At 33.5% G+C, this 13946-nt stretch overlaps 1 protein-coding gene across 5 annotated transcripts in view; it reads right to left on the reverse strand.

Annotated features, from left to right (window-relative positions):
• LOC114349504 (AF4/FMR2 family member lilli) overlaps positions 1-13946 on the reverse strand; it is a 692430-nt gene that overhangs the window by 540442 nt on the left and 138042 nt on the right. Inside the window, exon 1 of one of the 5 annotated variants that reach the window (XM_028299903.2) lies at positions 13780-13929. The exons of the other annotated variants lie outside the window; for them this stretch is intronic. The gene's annotated coding sequence lies outside the window, so the exon portion shown is untranslated. Of the gene's footprint in view, positions 1-13779; positions 13930-13946 lie in introns of those variants that run through there. 5 annotated transcript variants of the gene reach the window in all.

Below are 13946 nucleotides of genomic sequence, written 5' to 3' on the forward strand. Positions count from 1 at the left end.
CGAAAAACAGATCCTTCCTGGTCTAAAAAGGAAGACCAAAACAATAAGAAAATATAACAACGTACGAATATCTGGGCAGCATTGTGAATCATGATGTCTAAATAATTCTACGCGATTAGACTACACAATAATTAATACAACAAATCTAAGACACAAAGATATAAAAGTGAAAGTCAAGAAAAAAATTCACAATATGATAACAGTGCCAATAATAACATACGCAAGCGAAAACTGGACAATTCATAAAAAACATGAATAAAAACGCAATCGAAGTGAAACATTTGACCAAAATGTGCGGGAAAACAAAATGGGGCAGGATAAGAAACGAAGATATCAGACAAATGGCAAAGCAGAAACTTATTACTGAGTACATTTAAAGAAGCAAATATTCTGGTTCCGACATATTAATAGAATCAAACCAGAGAGAAATACAAGGCAAATATTAGAATTGGGAAGTAGAAGCAAAAGAAGAAGGGAAATACCCAGAACGAAATGGATAAATCAAATCGAAGAAATAGGAAGCCATAAAGGGAAAAGCATTAAAGAAATAAAGGCGATGGCCAAAAATAGAAATGCATGGAAAAAATGGACAAAGGAAGAATCGGAATCCCAATCCGACGCCTGGGGCAAAAGAATATGAGAAGAAGAAGCTTACAAAATTATACGGAACTTTACTTTGGCCTCCTATCCAAAACAAACCTATTTGACAGATCGTTCTGTATTGTTTGTGTTTGTAAAAATACTTTAAAAAATCATTTTTAAAGTATAAAATTTTGATTTTTTCCGTTGCGGAAAAATTTCTTTTCTCTGTTCCGATATTTTTTTATGAGTAAGACACTAAAGAAGCATTTCGAAGAAAAAAAATTGCGGTTTGTCGATACTACAAAAATGGAAAAACATACCTAACTCTCTATGTAAAATTAATATCGATTCAAAGGGCGTATTTCTCTTTTATCTCTAAATGCAATCTCCGTTGTGATTTTCTTTTAACTCTCAGTTTATCCAATCTGAATATCGAATATGGAAAATTGGCAAATAAATCCGAACGGTCTGTAGCACTATTGTACATGCGATGTTCCTAAGTGATTTCAAAATTTACCACCGCAATATTCTCCTGCAGTATTTGGTATACATGACCTATTTGTTTTTTTTATTAGAGTTCTATAGCAGTCTCTTCTGCGGTTTTTATTCTGTTTAATAATTTAATCGGTGTGGCGAAGGGCAGTGCAAAATCATAACTTTTCAGAAATAAACAAACTTAATCTTACAAGCAACAGTTTTTTCCTTTACAAAACTACTTAGGGGAGTGCATTTAGATTTTCACTTCGGAAAAAATCAAACAAGATAAAACTTTTTGTAACTTCATTAAGAAATTTTTAATAAACAACATATCAAAAAGTTCTACTCGAGAAGTGGGTGCTTCATTTTTTATTAAACAAATGAACAGCGAAGTTAGATGTTTTTTTAAATAACTCCGAAAATATAATTTTTAGAAAAAAACTGGCTTGACCATTGGAAACTCAGAAAATTTTACAAAAAAACCTTATATAAAGATTTTTCTAAAATTAAATCTCTAGCTTCTGTAATTTTTTATTTATAACGCTAAAGTCACCCTTCTCACACACATTGGCGCACTGTAAACTAGCGTTGGAAGAAGTGCACGGTTGAGTTTTTTTAATGTAATTCTTTAACTAATGGATCAAAAGAAATTTTACAAATTGGACATGAAAGAAGATGAAATAAGTTATCTTATGGTTGTAATAAAAAGAAATAAAATTTATGGACATAAGTACGGTGTTGGCGGAAAGTGAGCCTTACATGAATTTTGTTTAAAAATGATTTAAAAATGTGTAACTAATACAATTTTACTTATAAAACTCTCAAATTTGCACAACTTACTAAACGTCAATCATCTTACTAAACGATGTTTTATTAAAAAAAAAATCTCAAAAATTTAATTCAAATAATACGATGTCCAAAAAATGTCATTTTTGAAAACTTCGTAGTTTTACAGAATTCCCACCACTTTAAGACAGTATTACTCAAGTTTGAATAAATCTAATACAATTTTTTTGCTATTTTTTAAAGCTTGAAATGTAATCTTTAAAAACGCTGAATTGTTTTAGTTTAAAAATAAAATAAACAATTTATTTTTGAGAAAACTAAGAAAGATAACAAAAATGTAATACAAAAACCGAAAATTACCAGCTGAAAAAATGTATATACAGAGTGATCAAAACTTTTTTCTGTAAAACTTACCTAAAATACATTTAATATTAAGCCTTAACAATAATAAATGTTCAACAAAAAAATTTTTTTTTAGCTCTTATACAGTATGTCTGCGTAACTTGGAACCTATTGATAACTCTTTTATAATATCAGTTTTACGAAAAAAGTTATTCTTTATAAAATACTCTTCATCGTATATAACATAAGATGCAACCATCAAATATCAAATTTTGTTAATTTTGTACGAGGTATGTCAAAAAGTATGAATTTCACTCAAGAGTAAAGTACCTTTATATTTCACAATATCGAAAATTTTTATAAAGAAAAGTTGTTTGGAATTGAAAACTATGTTCCAATATGTAATTATATCCTTCTAATCGAAAATTTGTTTTTTTTTAAATATTCTTTTTAATACATTTTAATTTTTAATATTATTTTGAAAATTATTTGTTTTATCTTTTTTTTAAGAATGAAATTCCATATTTGTTTGATTGGATTCTACTTGTTTTTCATTTAAATATCCGCCATTTTGGATCCGCCATTTTGAAATTTAAATTTTTAATCTTTAATTCAGATTCAACAACCTGTTAAAAATAAAGACAATAAATGTTTTAGAAAAATTTTCTTTTTTATGTTCTTTTATGAAAAGCCGCATTTTGGATCCGCCATTTTATAGTTTATAATGTTAACATTTAAGTTAGGTTTTTCAAAGCACTCAAAAATAAATATATGTAGAAATAAACATATTTTGTAAAGAAATTATGATTTGACAACTATTTTTTAAGTTGTCCGCCATTTTCGATCTGCCATGTTATAATTTAAATTATCAAAATTTGATTCAGGTTCAGCAACCTCTCAAAAATATCCACATATATGTAAACAAACACGTTTTATAAAAAAAATTCGGATTTTACAACTACTTTTTAAGGATTTTTAGGAAAAAATCCGCTATTTTGAATTTGCAAATTGTAATGTCAGATTCGGGTTCAGCATAATCAAAACTAAAATAAAAACATTTTTTATCAAAATAAAATGTTGAATTCACCCATATTCTTAACATTATTTATATAAAACAATTGTTATTGTTTAAACAATTAATAAACAATTAGCGGAGAAATTTGTGAGTAGAACTTTTTACTTTAACATATTTATAAACTAACAAAAAAAGTTTTAGAAAAATATAACCTTGTTTGATTTTTTCCGAAACATTGTATCTTTTCATTCTAATTGCACTCCCCTAACTGTAGTATTTACTACTGTCGCAAAGAAATACTGTTTTTTGCACTCACGCTTTCCGTCCAGGAAGTATTATGTTATGATGGACCCAATGGTCAAATAGTCCATGTGGTGAGACCGCTCCCGTCTGGAAAAATTTCTGATTCGGTTTCTTTGTGGATTCCTATTCAAAAATGTCCCCTTTAAACAAATCTGAAGGGTGCCGGGCGGAATTCTTGGGCAGAAATTGTTTAAAATTTTTTTACAAAAGATCACCATTTTTTGCCCTAGAACATACATTTTTAGGTTTTTTGGGTCATTCTAAACAAGAAAGGTACACTTCGCGTCAAAAAAAACTGGTACAAGTCTTATAACCGAAAATCGTGTTTTTCTAGTTGTGTAAATTGGTCTTGTCACATATGTCATTCTTATTTCTAGGCAACGTTGCCAGTTCAACTAAAATATTATATCAAACCAGGTAAAAGCAGGGCTGTGCGGCAGACCGCAAGTTTTTAGTAGGTTTACTAAAAATTAAAACAACATCGAGCATTCTCGATTTTGTCAAATTTATTTAAACATGCATCCTAAAAAATTCTCTTATTAATTTTGTAATGTTCCATCATCTCAATTAAGTACCCATAAATTAATTCGTGTTCTATTATAATTTATGACAGATATGATATGAATGACAGATAATAACTCTAGGGATGACATTCAATTATTATGTTTAATTTAAAATCGAGAAATGTGAAGGGTTTCTCGTAAAGTTGTGGGATACTAATAAATAAAACACACTGGAAAAATTAAAATTTGAAATTAATACAAAATGAATCACTTTTACAGTGAACAATTGTGAAACTTAAATATTATGTATACAATAAAATTCGAAACTGCTGAAATATTAAGCACATAGGTGGAAAATGTCGCCTGTCAAAATGTTCAATGTGTTTTATTATGCATTCATTTTTTTTTTCGAATCATGAGAAATATAATAAGAATTCTTCACAGAAATACGCCAAAGTTAGGCCACACACATTACCATAATGTGTATCGGTTGCGTTCCGTCACAGTAAGGGCCGGTTGTTCGAACGCTAATCAACAATGATCATTATTAAATATTTAATTACTGTCACCAAAACTGTCAATGTCAACTTTGTTTGGGTTGCTGAAAACATAATTAATTACAATTATGAGATTTATTATTAATTATGTTAATAATTATTGTTATATTAATTGATTATAGTCTCAGAATTTTAATTAATTATGTTTTAACAATTGACATTGACAGTAATTAATTATTTGATAATGATCATTGTTGATTAGCGTTCGAACAACCGGCCCTAAAGTTATTATAAATATTGACAATTTGAACTGTCAAAATTTTTATTTTATCATTTCTTGTTTAAAAAAATAATAAAATTGATAAGATAGCGTCAGTTGAGGAGAAAGTAATAATAATAAAGATGTTTTATTCAGTCAATAGTGTGCGAACAATAAGGTAAATAATAACGTGGGCCTAACTTTTACACACATGCCTACTGTGGCAAATGTAGGTATTTTTCAAAATGTTGGAATGTGTTTAAATCCTAGAACAATTTTAGCTTTTGTTTTTAATACAGATTTTAATCCCATACAAATAGCTTCTCATGATTTTTGTTGTAAAATGATTAGGAAAGCAGGAATTTAATAGTTTAGAATTTTACATTGAGTTACCTATGGCCCGTTTTACGATTCACCATCATGATTTTTGAACGTTATTTTTTGTATTTAGATTTAGTGCAATTCCATTATCTGTGCTGGCAACAACGCCGTGATTCACGAGCCATTGTGTCCAGTCTGAACACAGGTTTACATTGGGAAAAAAAAGTGTACCAGTTTTTTTTGACGCGAAGTGTACCTTGTAATTTTTCTTAAAAATTGATAGTTTTCGAGTTGTAGGCGATTTAAAATCTGAAAAATGCGAAAATACGCATTTTCGAGGCTTAAAAACTCATATTTAAATTAGTATTTTTGAGGTTGCCAGATACTTGAATTTAAGATTAAGCATTCAGCTTCAAGATTCTGAAGAGTGATCGCGTCTAACCTTAATTTATACGGTTGTTTGTTTAATTTTTAAATATGCGTGTTTATCCGATTTTTTTGACGGTGCGGCGCACTCTATTTCAAAAATCTCCTATTTACCTCCGAAAAATATGTTTTCTAGATTCTTTGGGATACTCTAAATAAAATAAGTTTCTTGACATTTTTCTTAAAAGTTAATAGTTTTAAAGTTATAAGCGATTTAAAATTTCAAAAAACCCAAAAAAACGCGTTTTTGGATTTGCTTCGCAAATACAGTTCAGAAATCATGATCATCTAGAATGAGACCATGATACAAAGAATACAGAAGATATAATCATGCGCATGACGGTGAAGTGGGCGTGTTTATATGGTGTGACGTTGTGACGTACATGGAGAGTGAAAACATAATCTGGCTTTAATTTAGCACGCTTATTGCCGTAAGAAGGTGTCATTTGTATTTATTTTGAATGTTTTCTTGTGTTTTAAAAGGTTTAAATAGTGTAATTGTGTGTTTTTAAAACTTTCGATTATCGAACTAGTATTTATTAGTGAAGTGTAGGTTTACCATTGAATTTTTGTAAGCGAAAGATACTCTTTTCGTTATTTAAAGATGAGGTGGTCAATAGCTCTATGCCTTTATTGCCCTATGCTCTAAATCTTTATTTTTTAGGGCTAGGATGTATTTTAGATTAAGAAAACCGAATAAAAACTTGCGAGATCAGACAGTCAGCAAAAAAAGAAAAATGTCAAAAATAATATTGTAATTTTTTTTAATAAATAGATGACTTTTTATTTTTTATATTAGCTACATATTTTAATTTACAATCTGCTCCATCGAAGCTATAAGTAAAAAGTTATAAGTGACAAATACATGGGGAAGAAGCTGCCCTATGACAACCCTCCTATTAATTTTTTACATTAGATAGTCTCCTTCTTCTTCTATTAGCTCTATAACTCTGTGAGTTTTTTCCTCTTTAACAATGTTCTTCCATTCTGCCCTGTCAGATGCTTTCCTTCGCCACTGCCTAATGTTCATGGTTTTAAGATCTTTCCCTATGTTGTCTATCCATCTTTGATAGGGTCTTCCTCTTGTTCTATTTCCTTGGGCTTCCATTTCTTGATTACTTTTACAGTTCGATTATCTAGCATTATTTCCAAGTGACGAAGCTAGTTTACTCTTTGTGACTTTACAAATCTTACAATATCTGGGCTTTGCATTAGTTTATCTAGCTGGTAGTTCATTTTAATTCTCCATGAACCATCGTTGCAATGGGTGGGCCCAAATACATTAGATCATAAATTTAATTGATTAGGTCTGTTGGTCAGTTGCAATCCGGGAGGAGCGTTTAGCAGTCTTTCTTCATCATTTGGATGACTTCTCAGTCCATCAAAGTGATTCTTTGAATTTCTTCCTCTACCAAAGGTGTAGCTGAATCCTTGTGTAGGGTTTTATTGCTTACATACCAGGGCGCGTTGAATATATCATTCTCAATATTTTTGACTGGACTCTTTATTTTATCTTGATATTTGATGGCTTTGAACAACCCCAGAGAACACCATAGGTCCAAATTAGTTGTATCATAGATTTATGCAGATGTAGTTTATATTCAACGGCGAGTTTTGATTTTTGACCCATTTGTTTTCTTCGCTTAAATATTTTTGAAAATTCAATTTTTCCAATTAATAATTTTGCATTTAAAAAACAGCCAAAAGTACTAAATACCTCATTTGTTTTGAAGCACGAAAACATATATTATTATAACAAGTGACCATATAATTATTGCAAAGACTTAAAAAAAATGTTGTTACATATGTGACAAGGTTTTTGTTACATAGGCTGATTATATGTATCATTATAATCAGTGTTTTTACCCCTCATATTTTTGTGAATTTTATGGACTTATTTTAATAACGTATGTAGGTACCATTTAAAAATATTACGATGTTTAATTTCTAATTTTAAATGTCAATAAAATGTTAATATATATACATGATACATAAAACTACTTTTATTTATTTGTATTATAATCGAAATAAAATCATGCTGTATCCGCTAATAAAAGAAGTTTTTAATAATCTCAGCAGACTTTTACATTAATTAGTTTTAAATACCAAAGCCTTGATTTAATATCACCAGTTCTGAATGAACGATGGGCTCCCTTGCTATTTAGTTCCCGGCCCCAAAAAATACTTAATCCGGCGTTTAATATCACATTCATCGTAAAAAAAATAATAAAAACATTTAAACTGACGAAATTAAACCAGTTCTTCCTTGTATTTTAAGAACGCCACTCTCCACTGACGTCACTGCGCAGAAAGGGCGAGACTTGGTCACGCTGTTGACCATATCTTCGTTCTCATTGTATCATGGAATGAGACCATACAATTCATACTCGGCTTGTAAAGTACTAGATCATACTCGTTTTAGAGTGAAATACAAATCATAGATATTTGAATTCTTGATAAAAAAAACATTATTTTACATTGAATCCAATGCAAGTACTCATTTTGATAAAGCAGTATCGTCTATCGTGACTGTTATCAGCATTATATTTTCCTTTTTAAGGTTATCTGCGATAACCTTTCTGATTACGCGCCTAATCAGCTGTGTTTAAAACATATTCAACACCAAAATCGTCCTCGAAAGTGTCATAAACTTTTCAGAAATTGTGTAATATTGATTTTCTATAGCACCGTTTAGAAAATAACGTGTTTTTGTTTTGATATTGAAATCATCGGAAGTGGATTAAAATAAATACATGACCACATAAAAATTTGAAATCGGGGGCATAATTCATTCGTATAATAAAAGATATTGTATAAAATATAATGCAAAGATTAAGAAAAATTAATATATTATGTGAATTAAATAATAGTAAAACAAAATAAGTTATCAATCGAAGTAGCACAGAAAACGACAATAAATATCGTTCCCATACCATCATATTGACAGGTGGAATACTTTCTTTGGTTACAACCTCCCGAGATTTTCAAAAATTATAAATCATACAGGATGCCGAGGAAATTAAGATGAGGGAATTTTAAATAATTCACGTCTCATCTGCTCAACGTGGTAAAAGTTTCAACAAGAAAGATTCCTTAGTACTCAACAAAAGAGTAAATGAATTAAAATTGTATAAACATTTTCAATTTCTTTGCAACACGAAAACGCAGCAGTTGCATAATACTCTGGTTAAATCGGAGAGTGCAGGAAGAATCTATACCAGTTTCGGAGGTTTTTTCTCCTCATCAGTAGTCCCATATCCTCTTCTCTCCGATTTCCCCAGGTACCATGCTTTGGGCCTTTCCGAATTGCAAAGAACGAAATGCCGCGGATGAACTAGAGCCATCTACCGAAAAACAAAATAAGTTATCAATCGAAGTAGCACAGAAAACGACAATAAATATCGTTCCCATACCATCAGATTGACAACAGGTGGAATACTTTCTTTGGTTATAACCTCCCGAGATTTTCAAAAATTATAAATCATACAGGATGCCGAGGAAATTAATATGAGGGAATTTTAAATAAATCACGTCCAATCTGCTCAGCGTGGTCATCATCATCATCATAGTCATTAACATCTTAGTAGATGTGTTGTGGTTCATAATTGGGCTTCAGCAGCTCGGACAGTTTGATTGATAATATTTCTCCACTGGTCGCGGTCATCAGTTACATGTATTGCCTCAGTATACTGTTTGTTGAGAAGCTTTTTAGTAATGTCCGCCCATCGCTGTGGAGATCTTCCGCGTTGGCGTTGAGTCTGAGGCCTTCCTTGGACCACCAACCGCTCCATTTTGTGATCACTCCGATGGATATGACCAAAGAACTTTAAACTTCTAGAGTAAACGGTACTGGAGAGACGCTGATCCGGTTTAATTTCATCCAGAACCGAGACATTTGTACGGCGAGCCGTCCATGGAATTCGAAGCAGGCGTCTCCATGTCCACATTTCAAAGGCGTCTATACGTCGTCTATCTGATTCTTTGACTGTCCATGTCTCGCATGCATAGTAAAATATGGAAAAGACCAGAGTTGAAACGAGTCTCTTTTTGTTTGTCATAGTAATGTGACGATCACGCCAGACCCCGTTTAGTTCACTCATTGCTGCTCTTGCTAGTTGAATGCGTCTTCTAATTTCGGGTTCACAACTGCCTGTGTTGTTAACTAGAACTCCAAGATATATCATAGATGAGACTACCTCGCATCCCGCAATAGTTTGGGTTTCAGGAAACTGTTGTTGGCGATCAATATCCATGATTTTGTTTTTGTTGTAGTTAACCATGAGTCCAAATTTAGCACTTTCTTCCTCGAGTTTTTTTAATAATTCAATAATTTCTTCTGGAGTAGAGGCTAGAAGTGTAGTGTCGTCTGCGAAACGCAAGTTAGATATCTTAACACCACCTAGGTTTACTCCTCCCTCCCAACCATCCAAGACTCTGCGCATTATGAACTCCGAATAGATGTTAAATAATAAGGGAGATAAAACGCATCCTTGGCGTACTCCCTTCTCCAAAGTGCATTTGTCAGACAGGTATCCGTCCATTCGAATATATGCCAGGTTATCTTGGTACAGTTTGCTAATAAGGTGAGTCAAGTGTTTAGGTACACCCATTGTCGTCAATATGTTCCATAGTTTGTCCTATCTAACATTATCAAAGGCCTTTGTATAATCGACGAAACATATAAATATCGGGATCTGGTATTCTCTGGCTTTTTCTATGATGTTTCTTACATTAAGGATTTGTTCTCTAGTACCTCTGCCCTTTACAAATCCAGCCTGCTCAGGTGCTATTTGCCAACTTATGAAGTTTTCTAGACGCCGTTGCAGTATGTAGAGGATCACCTTACTGGCGTGTGATATTAGAGCTAATAGCCTGTAGTTGTTACAATTATTTGTTGAACCTTTCTTATGAAGAGGTATGATTATGGTCTTTCTCCAATCCTCAGGCCAAACGCCTGTGTGCCATATTTCATTACACAATCGATGTAATATTTTCACTCCACATTCCGGAAGATGCTTCAAGACGTCTGCAGTAATGAGATCATATCCTGCTGCTTTGTTTAACTTAAGTCTTTTTAAAACGAATTCCACCTCGGAAAAAAGTATGTCAGGTTCAGATTCAAAACTAGTGTGGTGTGTCTCTGTTGAAGGAGAACGGAAAGTGGAGGTCTGGCAGTCAGCTATTGGCGTATAAAGACTTACAATACGCCCTCCAAACATCAATAACCTTGTCCAAATCCGTCTGTACATTACCTTCATCATCTTTGATAGACCAAGATTTCTGTTTGAATTTACGTGTGAGTAGTCTGACTTTATCAAAGAGTTCTTTGGTGTTATTTGTGTCGGCATGTAGTTGAATTTCTCTGCAGATTTTCTCTATATGCTTGTTTTTGTCTCGTCTACAAGCAGCCTGAATATCTCTAGATAGCTGTCGGTACTGGGAATTCCTGAGAGGGTTCTCGATTCCAGCAATTTTAAGTTTTCTACGTTCTTCAACGAGGTCAAAAGTATCTGCAGACATCCACACTTTTTTGGTCCGGTTGAGACGGCATTAGACTGTGCCTCGCAGTCAGCCAAGGTCTGTATCAAGGTATTTTTAAAAGATAACCAAATCTTTTCGGAATCATGAGTGGCGATAGTTGGTAAAATATTTTCGAATCTTTCATTACATTGGCTTTTAAATTGTTGTGTATCTTTTATTTTTGATATCCTCTTGTTTCGGATCCTAGCACATGCCTTGAATTTTTGCTTTAGCGTTGCAAAAAGAAGTTGGTGGTCAGAGCCGCAGTCAGCGCTAGGTCGTGTTTTACATTGGCTAATAGATGTTTTCCAGCGATGTTTAATCATTATGTAATCGATTTGATTTCGGTGTCGTCCGCCAGGTGAGATCCAAGTGTACAATCTTCTGGGGTGGTGCTTATACATAGAGTTCATTATTGTCAAGTCATTGTCAACGCAGAACTGGATAAGGCGGTCTCCCCTTGAATTACGTTCACCTATTCCATATCTACCCACAATATTTCGTATATGTTCGTCATCCATAGTAACACCGATTTTTGAGTTTAAATCACCCATGATGATAGCGATTTCTTTATTTGGGATATTTTGCAGATATGATTCCAGTTCGTTGAAAAAAGATTCAGTTGTATCATCATCAGCAGTTGAGGTAGGCGCATATACCTGAATCAAATGGACGATAGAGGGAGATCCATTTAGTTTTAAGGAAATTATACGATCACTGATAGCTTGATATCCCAGTATATAAGGAGAAAGAGATTTTGAAACCCAAAAGCCAACACCATTGATACTTTTGTTAGTGTTGCCTGAAAAGCACATGAAATGTCCCAAATTAGTTATGTAGTGCCCCTCGTTACGGAAGTGAAGTTCAGAGAGCCCGGCCACAGAGATATTGGTTCGTTCCAGTTCCTTCTCCAGAATAGCTTGTTTGCCCGGTTGTAAAAGGCCACGGACATTCCATGTAGCTATGTTGTATGGTTTGCGGTTATTAAGTTTTTGTTTTTCACCAGTAGCACATTTCGCATGTAAAGCCTGATGAGTCACGTCTACATGCCCGGTAACTGATTTCACACATTCCTCCCCGGACGAGAAGATGCGCCGGGTGCCATCCGGATCGCGAAGCTCATCATCCGAGGCCTCGCAGCTATTGCTCATATCATGAACTTTCGAGGGTGAAATAAAGGGGTGGTTTCCCGTTGCCTTCCCCTTTGGTTGGGAGTGCTAATAAGGAAATTTGTTTAAACAGGGTTAGTAGGAAAGGACAATGGTATCTACTGTTTGGACTTAGTAGATATACCAAGGCTCGCGTTTGCAGGGTCGCATACCTGAAGTAGGACTATCACCTATTGGGTTTATAGACGAGTCTCTACCCGCGTAGTAAAAGAACGAAATGCTGTGGATGAACTTTTCGGTAGATGGCTCTAGTTCATCCGCGGCATTTCGTTCTTTGCAATTCGGAAAGGCCAAAGGCATGGTACCTGGGAAAATCGGAGAGAAGAGGATATGGGACTACTGATGAGGAGGAAAAGACCCCCGAAACCGGTATAGACTCTTCCTGCACTCTCCGATTTAACCAGAGTATTTTGCAGCTGCTGCATTTTCGTGTTGCAAAGAAATTGAATATGTTTATACATTTTTAAATAATAGTATATACATTGCTTCTTCTTCTCTCCGCACGATGTTCATCACGGAACGTTGGTTGTCATGTTGGCTATTTCGCTGCAGCTCTGAAGAGGGACGACAAAGGCTGAATAAACTACTGACGTAGGTTATTATATGAGGTATGAAGTATGAATCCATAATGTTCTTCGACCGAGACCTCTCTATTCACATATTTTGTCCTAAATATTAAGATGGAGGTCTCCATATCGCTCTGGGTTATCTTATCTAGCTTTTCTGGGATGGTATCTTATTTTCAGGTTATTGCAATACTCCGGCTACATTTACATACCCTTTTCATTCGAAAGCGCACTTCTCTGACATTTGTGAGACGGCACTTCCAACATGTGAACAAGTGATATCTACATCTCAGATGTTACCTAGGGCAAATTAGAAAGTATTTTAAACATCCAGGCTTAAGGTAGCATTTTGAACCAGTGTTTCCTTGACGGACTACTTTTACTGGGCTTTGATCCACATATTTTTGTATAATACTATCTTGGTGGTTAGCATGTACATTGCACGTAAGCACTGATGATGACTGGTAAACCAGTCGAAAACTAGTTATGTGATTGATGTGGCCCTTTTGAGGTTTTTTTAAATATACCTTTTATACAGGATTTTACTGTTTTTTTTTAAACAAAGTTGTTTAGACATTTACCACCGCCTATGTCTATCCCCACTCCGGACACTTGTTTCCTCCACTGCTCTAGGGATGATTGAATATATGTATATTTTAAATAAGGTCTGAGACAGACAACATTCTTGTTTAGAAAATCTTCACATCCTGGTGAGACCTACAATACTTTCGTCAATGTTTGAAACAGTTTTTTGAAAGGTACCGTATCGTATGCCTTCTCTATATATTTATGAATTATGCCAATCGATTTTTTGTATTATGTATTTACAGTCACACACATGATTCATTTCATTGTCTACTACTTTAGTTGATAACCAGCTATTTCTGATATTTCCTACATAAACAATTAATAAGAACCTTCTATGAGAACTACTGGCACATATTACATCTTGATAACACTATTACTAAATAGCGTATATCGAGACTAACCTAACATTTATAATATTTACTCACATAGTTTCTTTCGCTCTCTGTTTACTTTCTGGTCGTCCATCCAAACTCTAACCGCAGCCAACACTGCTTGACTTAGAGGATCGATGTACCGAAAACCGAAACTGTCTATGAAACTGTTACCGTTTTCACATTTTCCTTAAATATAACGTTTTTTGTAGATAATAAAC

The sequence above is a fragment of the Diabrotica virgifera genome, chromosome 3 (genome assembly GCF_917563875.1).
Source record: "Diabrotica virgifera virgifera chromosome 3, PGI_DIABVI_V3a".
NCBI lineage: Eukaryota > Metazoa > Arthropoda > Insecta > Coleoptera > Chrysomelidae > Diabrotica > Diabrotica virgifera.